Source organism: Marmota monax, unplaced genomic scaffold (genome assembly GCF_021218885.2).
Source record: "Marmota monax isolate L192 unplaced genomic scaffold, Marmota_monax_Labrador192_F-V1.1 WCK01_AAM20220418_F8-fsc00414, whole genome shotgun sequence".
NCBI lineage: Eukaryota > Metazoa > Chordata > Mammalia > Rodentia > Sciuridae > Marmota > Marmota monax.
Window position 1 is genome coordinate 209,114 of NW_026694289.1, and position 9,690 is coordinate 218,803.

Genomic DNA, 9,690 nt, shown 5'->3' on the forward strand with positions numbered 1-9,690 from the left:
GTAAAAAGCAAACTTTCATCCCTTCCTGGATTCATCCCCGACATCCCCACAAAAAGCAAAAATTTACCCCTTCCCAACCACAATGGATCATGAAGGGAGAAGGTGAATATGAAACACTGGGCCCTGGACTTTTACCTTTTCCCATTGCAGATGAATCTTGGAAGGAGAAAAGCAAATAGCTCTAGGTAGCAATGGGTCCCAGAGGAAGGAAATAAGCAGTAAACAAAGAGTAGTATGGGCTTTTTCCAGTGACAATAAATTTCAAACTTTTTATTACTGCCTTCCTGAGTTAAAATTTTAACATGCATAACTAGGTTCCTTACTATTCAAATAGCACATCCACGGTTTTCAATGATTAATTCAACCTCATTGTAAACTATAAAATTCAGACTCCTTCTGTAACCTACAGGCCATTTCTGTACCCAGAAAATGAGCCCTCCCATGCCTCACTGATTGACTTCACTGCAGAATAAAGGAAAGCTTGCTGATATGAGGTTTGCTTCCCATCTCCTGTCTCTGTTATTTGTGCACAATTGTGCTTACAACCCCCAGTGGTTTAAGCTGTTGGAGAAGACTAAACTGAGGGCAGTGGCTTTTTATAACAGTGGTCCAGTTTATGATTTGAATATAGGCCTTGCTTCACTGCCACTGCAATTTATTTTTAAAATGGACATGTTTTCTCTCTTCCTTTCTTTTCCTCTCTAGTCTCTTCTTCTCCCCAATCTGAAATGAAACAGGATTACCTTTCTTCCCCATCCTTGGTAAAGTTAATGGTCTCTGAGTACATTCCCACCATGGGAACAAAGTAATCCAGACTTTAGAGATGGCACCAGAAGATCTCAGAAATGACTATATCCCAAATTAACAAGTGAATTACAACTCCAGACACAGATCATGTGGAATGTAGCATTTGAATCACTTCTTTAAAGCCCCCTGTTTCTGCTGATTAGTAGAATCTTAACCTCTGGGACAGGAGTCCCCTGTGTTTCTCCTTTGCTAGCAAAGCAATAAGCCTTCTTTTCCCTTTTTCTCAAAATTTTTTTGTGTCCCCGTTTTCTGATTGGCTTTGGGGGCAAGAACAGAGCTTTCAGCAACATTTTGAGGGGAGTGCCAGGAGTGTACTGGCTCCCTTCAGACTCCTGGCAGAGATGGGGGCCACAGCAAGGCACAGGGGTGGAGAGTGGTTGGTGGTGGGCCACCTGGCCTGTGTGGAATGGATGTCTGCTCACCTCCTCCAGATAATATACTGTGTTGTGAGAGGGTCTGGCTTTGGGACCTCAGTTCCAATCATCCTTTGTCCATCAGAGAGTTGTCAGTCACCTTGGCAGTGTGGGATATGGTGGAGGCTAAAGGCAATCATGCCAACCTGCTCATGAAGCTGGCCAGCTACTTCACCCAGGATGAGGCCCTTTGGCAAAAGGGATGAAGGTCTGACTTCGTGCCTCCTGGAACCCCATCCTCTGAGATGGTCTCCGAGCCTTTGGGAGTAGGCTCTGAAGATGAGATTCCTGCAGAAACAGAATGCACCACTTGTTTCCCGTGCCCTTTAGACCTTCAAGATGGATGACTTTCCTGGAAGAGATCCAGTCAAACTTCTACCAGGCTCCCTAGAGAGCCCCTGATGTGACAGACTTGGCCTTATCTGAGAATTGGGCCCAGGAGTTTCTTGCAGCTGGAGATGTTATGGATGTAACTCAGGATTCTAATGAGATTGACTGGTCCCAAGGATTCATCACAGAAGTAACAGACCCCTTGTCTGTGTTCCCTGCATGCTGGGCTGAGGAATATCTAGAGCAGTCTGAGGAGAAGCTGTGCTGGGGGAGCCTAAGGGAATAGCCACCACTGATAATATGGAATGATGATTATCATCCTGAGGAGAATCTGCAGCACACAGCCAGTGACTTTGTGGCCAAAGAGGATGACCACAAATTGGCTAATTCTGAGGCATTAGATGCATGGCTTGACCAGTTCACAAGACCAGTAAACACATCTGCACTTGACATGGAGTTTGAACAAGGCAAGTCAGCTATACAGTCTGATGTTGATTTCTGGGACAAGTTGTAGGCAGAGTTGAGGAGATGGAAAAACAGGATGCTGAGGCTCACTCCTGGTTTTCTGACTATGATGATCTTACATCTGCTTTGTATGATAAGGGGTACCAGTTTGAGGAAGACAATTCCCTGCATGATCACCCTTAGCCTTTTGAAGAAGGGCTATGGTGGCTTCAGGAGAGGGACCTGCCAAATTCTGTGCTGCTTTTTGAGGCTAATGAACAGAACATTCTAAGCATATGAAAGCTTGGCATTATCTGGGTACTACTCAGCAGAGAAAGAGCAAGAACTTTTAGCCATCAGTGCATTGTGGAGGTGTCAGGAGCTAAAGCCAGATAACCGGACAACACTAACAGCACTGGCTGTGAGCTTCACCATTGAGTCCCCACAGCCATAGGCCTGGAAAACACTGAGAGACTGATTGTGCTACACAGCAGCCTATGCCCATCTAATGGCACCTGGTGAAGAAGGGACTGGTGGAGCAGGACTGGGCCCCAGCAAGCCTATTTTGGGATCTCTGTTGTCTGATTCCTTGTTTTTTGAAGTGGAAGAGCTGTTTCTGGCCATTTTTCCATTGACCTAATGTGCAATGTGGCTTAGGAGTCCTCTTCAACCTGAGTGGCGAGTATGACAAGGCCATGGACCATTTTGCTGCTGCCCTCAGTGTTTGTCCCAATGACTACTTGCTTTGAAATAAGCTGGGGGCCACCCTGGCCAATGAAAACCAGAGTGAAGAAGCAATGGCTGCATACTATGAGGCCCTTGAGCTGTAGCCTGGCTATATCTGGTCTCACTACAACCTGGGCATCAGCTACATTAAACTTGGGGCTCACCAGGAGGCTGTGGAACACTTTCTGGAAGCCTTAAATATGCAGAGGAAGAGCCTGGGCCTTCAGAGTGAGGGGGCACCATGTCACAAAATACTGGAGCACACTGTGTTTAGTATTGTGTATGTTAGGCCAGAGTTATGCCTATGGGTGACTGATGCCCAGGATCCCTCCACACTATGTTTGGCCCACCCCAGTGACAGTGGGATGGGCTGCCCTGTGAGTGTCTGCTTCAAGGAGACTCTGCTGTGGATATGACTTCCTCTCCCCCAGTGGGCCTACCAAGGGGGTGGGCTAATGACCACAAGCTGTAAGGTCTCTCAGGAGCTGCCTTATTGTATGGGTGGATAGTCTTGTGTTTTAGGTCCTACATAATTATAGGGAAAGGAGCTCTTATCAGAGTCCCTTAGTAATTTAAGGGCTTTACATCCAGCTACAGATCTCTCTGCATTCATCACACCCTTTCTTTCTTTCTTTTTTTTTTATTGGTTGTTCAAAACATTACAATGCTCCTGACATATCATATTTCATAAATTTGATTCAAGTGGGTTATGAACTCCCATTTTTACCACGTATACAGATTGCAGAGTCACATTGTTTACACATCCATGTTTATACATACTGCCATACTAGTGTCTGTTGTATTTTGCTGTCTTTCCTATCCCCTTCCTATCCCCCCTCCCCTTCCCTCCCCTCCCATCTTCTCTCTCTACCCCATCTACTGTAATTCATTTCTCTCTCCATCACACCCTTTCTTGGTGCTGCTTTTGGGGTAGTTCCCAAGGATATAGAATAATTGTCATCATCAACTGTGATTTCTAACAAGATCTACCAAATTTGTAATGTCTGTATGCACTTTTACTCAGAATTGGTAATAGCCTGCTTCCTTAGGCAGTTGTTCATAGGCTTTATTTGCTCTATATCTCTAGCAATGATTCTGTCTGGGATGGGCTGTGTTAGAAACTGGTGTGTTTCATTAAAATATTGATTTAGCCTGGAATAGCTGAGTTTTTGTGGGGTCCTCATAATTTTGTCATTTTTGGGCTTCTCCTGGCTGTGATCTTGGAATATAGCTTATGAGTACAATGCTGATGCAGTAATGCCAGTATTTTACTGATAGGCATCCTCAGGAACATCTAGGGTCTGTTGCTGCAGAGACTGTTTAGTTGTGGGGTAGGAGAAAAGCTTAAGTGTTGAGTGAGCCTGGAGGGACTAGGTAGGATCAGATTAGGAACTCTGTCCTGGGGCCTTTGGTGTGAGAATAGAGGAATGTGGTTAATGCAGCTGTTCTTCTTCTTAGATTTGTCAGTAGGAATTGTAAAAAGTTGGTTTGGAAATTGCCATCTTGCCAAATTCCTAGTAAAAAGAAGGTTCAGTGTTATCATTGTAACAGGGATTCATTTGATGCTTTGACTATATCCCTGCGGTTTTGAAACATACATTTTTTTTTCTTTTTCCCAACCTTCTTCTCCCTGATCTTCTTCTCCCACCTTCTCATCTTCTCCTCCCTGATCTCTCCTCCCTAATAAAGGTGATTGTCTCTGAATCACCTTTATAAAAGCCCTCTGTTCCTGCTGTTGGGCAGAATCACAGCCTTTGGGACAGGAGTCCCCTGTGTTTCTTCTTTGCTAGCAAAACAATAAACCTTCTTTTTTCTTTTTCTCAAAGCCATGTCCTCATTATTGGATTGGTACCAAGGACAAGGACTGAGCTTTCAGCAACACCATACATCTTTGCTATACTTCTTGAAGTGTTTCCAGGGGTGAGTGTTATAAAATTGCCTTCCCTCAAATTACCTCCACACAGAGAAGATTGAGGGGAGCTGATGGAGAAGCTTGGATTCTTCTCAACTGTTCCCTGCATTGGGGAGATACACTAACCACCAGAAATGATGGCTAGGACTTTTGCCTTATCTTCAGTAGTGAATGATCAGGTAGCTGAAAGCTTGGTCCTTGTCCCAGATGCCAATCCAATAAGGAAGACATTGTTTTGAGAAAAAGGAAAAAGAAGGCTTATTGCTTTGTTAGTAAAGGAGAAACACAGGGAACTCCTGTCCTGAAAGCTTTGATTCTTGCCCATCAGCAGAAACAGAGTCCTTTTATAGAGGTAATTCAAAGGCTACATTCCATATGTTCTTTCATCTGGAGTTGCAGTTCACTTGTTAATTTGGAAAATAGTTATTTGTAAGATCTTCTGGTACCATTCCCAAAATCTGGAATACTTCCTTCACATGGTGGGTATGTACTCAAATAACTCTGCCTAGGATGGGGAAGAAACATAATCCTATTTCCCCTGAGATTAAAGAAAGGGAGAGATTAGGGAGAAGTAGGAAGAGAAAAAAAAAATATGTCCATTTAAAAAATAAGATGCAGGGGCAGAGCAGCAAAGGTTATATTCAAAGCATACAGTGGACCACTGTTATAGAGGCTTTTTTTCAAATTACCATGGACCCAAGGTTTTATCCTGAAATTTATTTTTTTGTATGAATATGTATAAATGATTTTACAATAATGTTAAATATTTACATAAATAAATGAAACCATTAAGGGTGTATTAAAAGAAAGAAAGAAAGAAAAACAGCAAAACACACACTCATTCCAAGCATATGTAAAAAATTAACAGAAAGGCTGGGGATGTGGCTCAAGCGGTAGCGCGCTCGCTTGGCATGCCCTGGGTTCAATCCTCAGCACCACATAAAAAAATAAATAAAATAAAAGTATTGTGTCTGACTACAACTAAAAAATAAATATATTTTAAAAAAGAATCAATAAATAGGATAGTATTAAACTGAAGAGCTTCTTCTCTGCAAAGGAAATAATCAAATATATGAAGAGAGAGCGTATTGAATGGGACAAAATCTTTACCACCTGCATCTCAGATAAGATATAATCTCCAGGATGTACAAAGAACTCAAAAACAACTTAACCCAAAAATAAATAAAATAAATACCACAATCAATAAATGGGCAAAGAAACTGAACATTCACTTCATAGAATAAGAAATATGATCAGTCAACAAATATATAAAAAAAATGTTCAACATTTCTAGCAATTAGAGATACGCAAATTAAAACTTCACTGAGATTTCATCTCACTCCAATCATAATGGCAATTATCAAGAATACAATTAATGGGCTGGGATTGTGGCTTAGTGGTAGAGCGCTTGCCTAGCACGGGCAAGACCTGGGTTCCATCCTCAGCACCACATAAAAATAAAGGCATTGTGTTGTGTCCATCTACACCTAAAAAAATAAATTTAAAAAAAGAATATAATTAACAATAAAGGTTATCAAAGATGTGGGGGAAAGGTACACTTATACATTGCTGATGGGACTGCACATTGGTGCAACCACTCTGAAAAACAGTAGAGATTCCTCAGAAAACTTGGAATGAAACTACCATTTGACCTAGTTACCCCACTCCTCAGCATACAGCTAAAGGACTTAAAATCAGAATACTGTAGTGATACAGCCACTTCAATGATTATAGCAGTTCAATTCACAATAGCTAAGCTATGGAACCAATCTAGGTGTCCTTCAACAGATGAATGGATTAAAAATAATGTATAATTGTAAGGACCTTGCTTAGCATCTGGATGGCCATTTTAAGTGACAACTGTCATTTTAAGGAAAAAGTTTCCCTTCCCCTTTCTGAGAAAGGCTCACCACTCCCTTATACCAACCCCACACTTAATCACCTGCATTAGGAGACGCCCAGTTCTAATCCCTGAGCCTGCCCCATAAAAGTCCCAAACCCCAAGCCTGTTTTTTCTCTCTCCATCTATGGAGAGATGTGCCTTTGTCAACTCTGACAAATAAACTCTCATGTGTATCTCTGCGTGGTCTTTGTCTTTCATTTCTCACTCACTGGTTTCCCGGTTCCTTACTTTCCTTTCATTGGTGCCAAAACCCAGGATTGAATTCCCTGGTGTGCCCATGCCCCTCTTTGAGGGTCACTGAGCATCCGCAATCCAAATTCCATTGTGGGACCAGGCCCTCCATTTTGCCGAATGCCCTCTCTGCACCTACCACCGAACATTTCAGTAAGACCCCTGTCTCTGGTTGACCTACAGCTCCCTGGAAATGACCTTTAATCATCCAGCACTCCCAGGGTTACCGTGTGGTTGGGGGGACCCCCAGTCACAGCTTTCACAGCTACAGATGATCACTACTGTCAACCAGGTCTATAGGTGGTCTTTTATTTGGGTCTTGAGTTTTGAGAAAAACCACTGAGGGTGATTGGGAGTTGTTCCTGGTGAGACCTCTTGGCCTTGGGTTAATCTATATGGCTTCTGCCCCTATGTAGTCCCAGTAGGATCCCAAGTGCATCTACAGGCCCTGCCCCCAATGCTTACTCAGCAGTGACAATCCCCTGAGCATAACCTTCCTCTCAACTAGGTGATACTAGAGACTGGGGGATGGCCCACCTCTAGACTCACCTCCTATATCTCACCATGGGCAGCTCCTCATCCATTTCCTCCCATAGTCTTCTAGGCTGCCTCCTGGACCTAAAACTCCAAAACCTTATCCATTTGTGCAATCAGATCTTGCCTCAATATCCTTTGGACTCTAAATGGCTGCTTAAGAGTACTCTATATCCAAATATTATCAGGGATCTTTTCAACTATTGTGAATGTTCAGGTAAATGGAAAGAGATATCATATATTCAGGCCTTCTCTCTACAAGCCCTCTCTCTACAAATCTTGCTCTCCCCCACAAGTCTTCTTAAATCTCACCTCCTCTATGCCTGCCTCCAAAGGGACAGAAAATCCTACCAAGGACTCCTCCTCCTTCTACCCAGTGGATGAGCCCCTGCCATACCACAATTCTCTTTCTGATGAAGCCACCACAACAACTGTCCCCTTGGCCCTCCACCCTTCTCTCCTTCTGCTACACACACATGGGCTGCCAGGCCCAACCTGCATCTCTGTATCCTCTAGGCAAGGTGGCTGGGGTAGATGGTGTAATCCGAGTTCATGTGCCTTTCTCTTTGTCAGATCTTTTACAGATAGAAAAGCAGCTTGGGTCCTATAATTCAAGCCCCACCACACATATCAAAGAGTTTCAATATCTGAACCAATCATATGATTTGACCTTTCATGATGTCCATATGATCTTGTCTAAAACCCTCCTGCCTAAGGAGTGCAGATGAGTTTGGGAGCAAGCTAGAAATTATGCTGTTGAGGAACATCAGACCTCCCCTGACCACCCAATTGGCACTGGACCCACCCATGGTAAGACATAGGAGGTAAATCTAGAGGTGGGGTGTCCCCCAGTCTCTAGTCTCACCCAGTTGAGAGGAAGGTTATACTCAGATGTTCCTCACTATTGCTGGGTAAGCATTGGAGGCAGGGCCTGTAGATGCACTTGGGATCCTGCTGGGACTACATAGGGGAAAAAACCATAGAGATTAATCCAAGGCCAAGAGGTCTCACCAGGAACAACTCCCAATCACTCTTGGTGGTTTTTCTCAAAAATCCCTGATTGGGACCCCAGCTGGGATTATAATTCACCTGGAGAAATAACTAGTAGAAACCAATTCATTACTTGCCTCCTGGTAGGACTTAGAAAGGCAACCCATAAGGCTATTAATTATGAAAAGCTCCAGGGAATCATCCAAAATAAGAATAAAAACCCTTTAGCATTTTTAGATCGCCTGACCAATGCTTTATTACAATATTGTCCCGACCGGCAGGACACATCAACGATGGCAGCGAACCTAGGTGGGGAGGAATGAAGGGACAAGAGAGATGACAGCAAGACAGGAGTTCTGATCAAGCTGCAAATTTTTATTGTTCACACAGGGGTATTTATATGTTGGGGATAGGGAAGCTTTCTAATCAGCAATTGCTGGATGTGTGTGGTAAAACTGCCAGCTGCAAGATGTCTGATGATCTTGATAACCGCAGGATGTTCCAGGGAGATAGGTAGCTGCAGGATGTCTCCCAGGCAGGATGTCTCCCAGGGGGCTGTCAGGCTATTCTTTGAAGGAGAATTTCCTTTTAGCCCCTGACACAATATATTAATCTGGACCCTGAAACTCCAGATAGGAGACAACTACCAATGACCTGCTTTTTCTCCCAGAGTTTCCCCAATACTTAGGCACTAAGGTGCCTCAAAAGGGGGCCCCTAATTCCCAAAGATGAGGTTCTGGGAGTAGCCTTTAAGGTGTATAACAGGAGAGACAAGAAGGCTCGAAAGCAGAAATATCAAATGCTTGCTCAAGCCATGTATCCAGCCACATCTGTCCCTGGTTTCACTGGCCCATGGAAGAGTCCCTTGGGACCACCAAGACCCTACTTTAAATGTGTTCAGATGGGTCACTGAGCTCATACATGTCCCAAGCCTTGCAAGTTTCTGGGCCCTTGTCCTAAATGCCATCAGGGACACTGGGCCATTGACTGTCCCTGATCCCATAGCAGCCCCTGGTCATCCAGCCCTTCTGGTTCCCCTTTCCAACTCTTAGGACTAGTTGCAGAGGACAGATAAGGCCCAGGTTCCCGTCACCCTACCACTACCATCACTCCATTGAAACCAAGGGTAACTGTGTATTTCAGGTAGGCCTGTCTCCTTCCTCCTAGACACCAGGGCTACATAGTCAGTCCTTAAGGAGTTCTGAGGGCCTACTACCAACTCTTACAGACACCCACCCTTGTGTGCATTTTTGGCTCACTAATTTTTACCCACTCCTTTTTGGTCACTCCACAGTGCCCCCTGTTACACTTATGGGAAGGGACATCCTCACAAAGTTGGGGGCTATACTTTTCTTCTCTCCTCATATATGCTTCCATCCAGACCCACATGCTACTCCCCT

General features: G+C 43.9%; 1 pseudogene; it reads left to right on the forward strand.

Annotated features, from left to right (window-relative positions):
• Nucleotides 1-1,213: 1,213 nt before the first annotated feature.
• On the forward strand, nucleotides 1,214-3,032 carry LOC124108955 (peroxisomal targeting signal 1 receptor-like; annotated as a pseudogene).
• The last annotated feature ends 6,658 nt before the right edge of the window (nucleotides 3,033-9,690 follow it).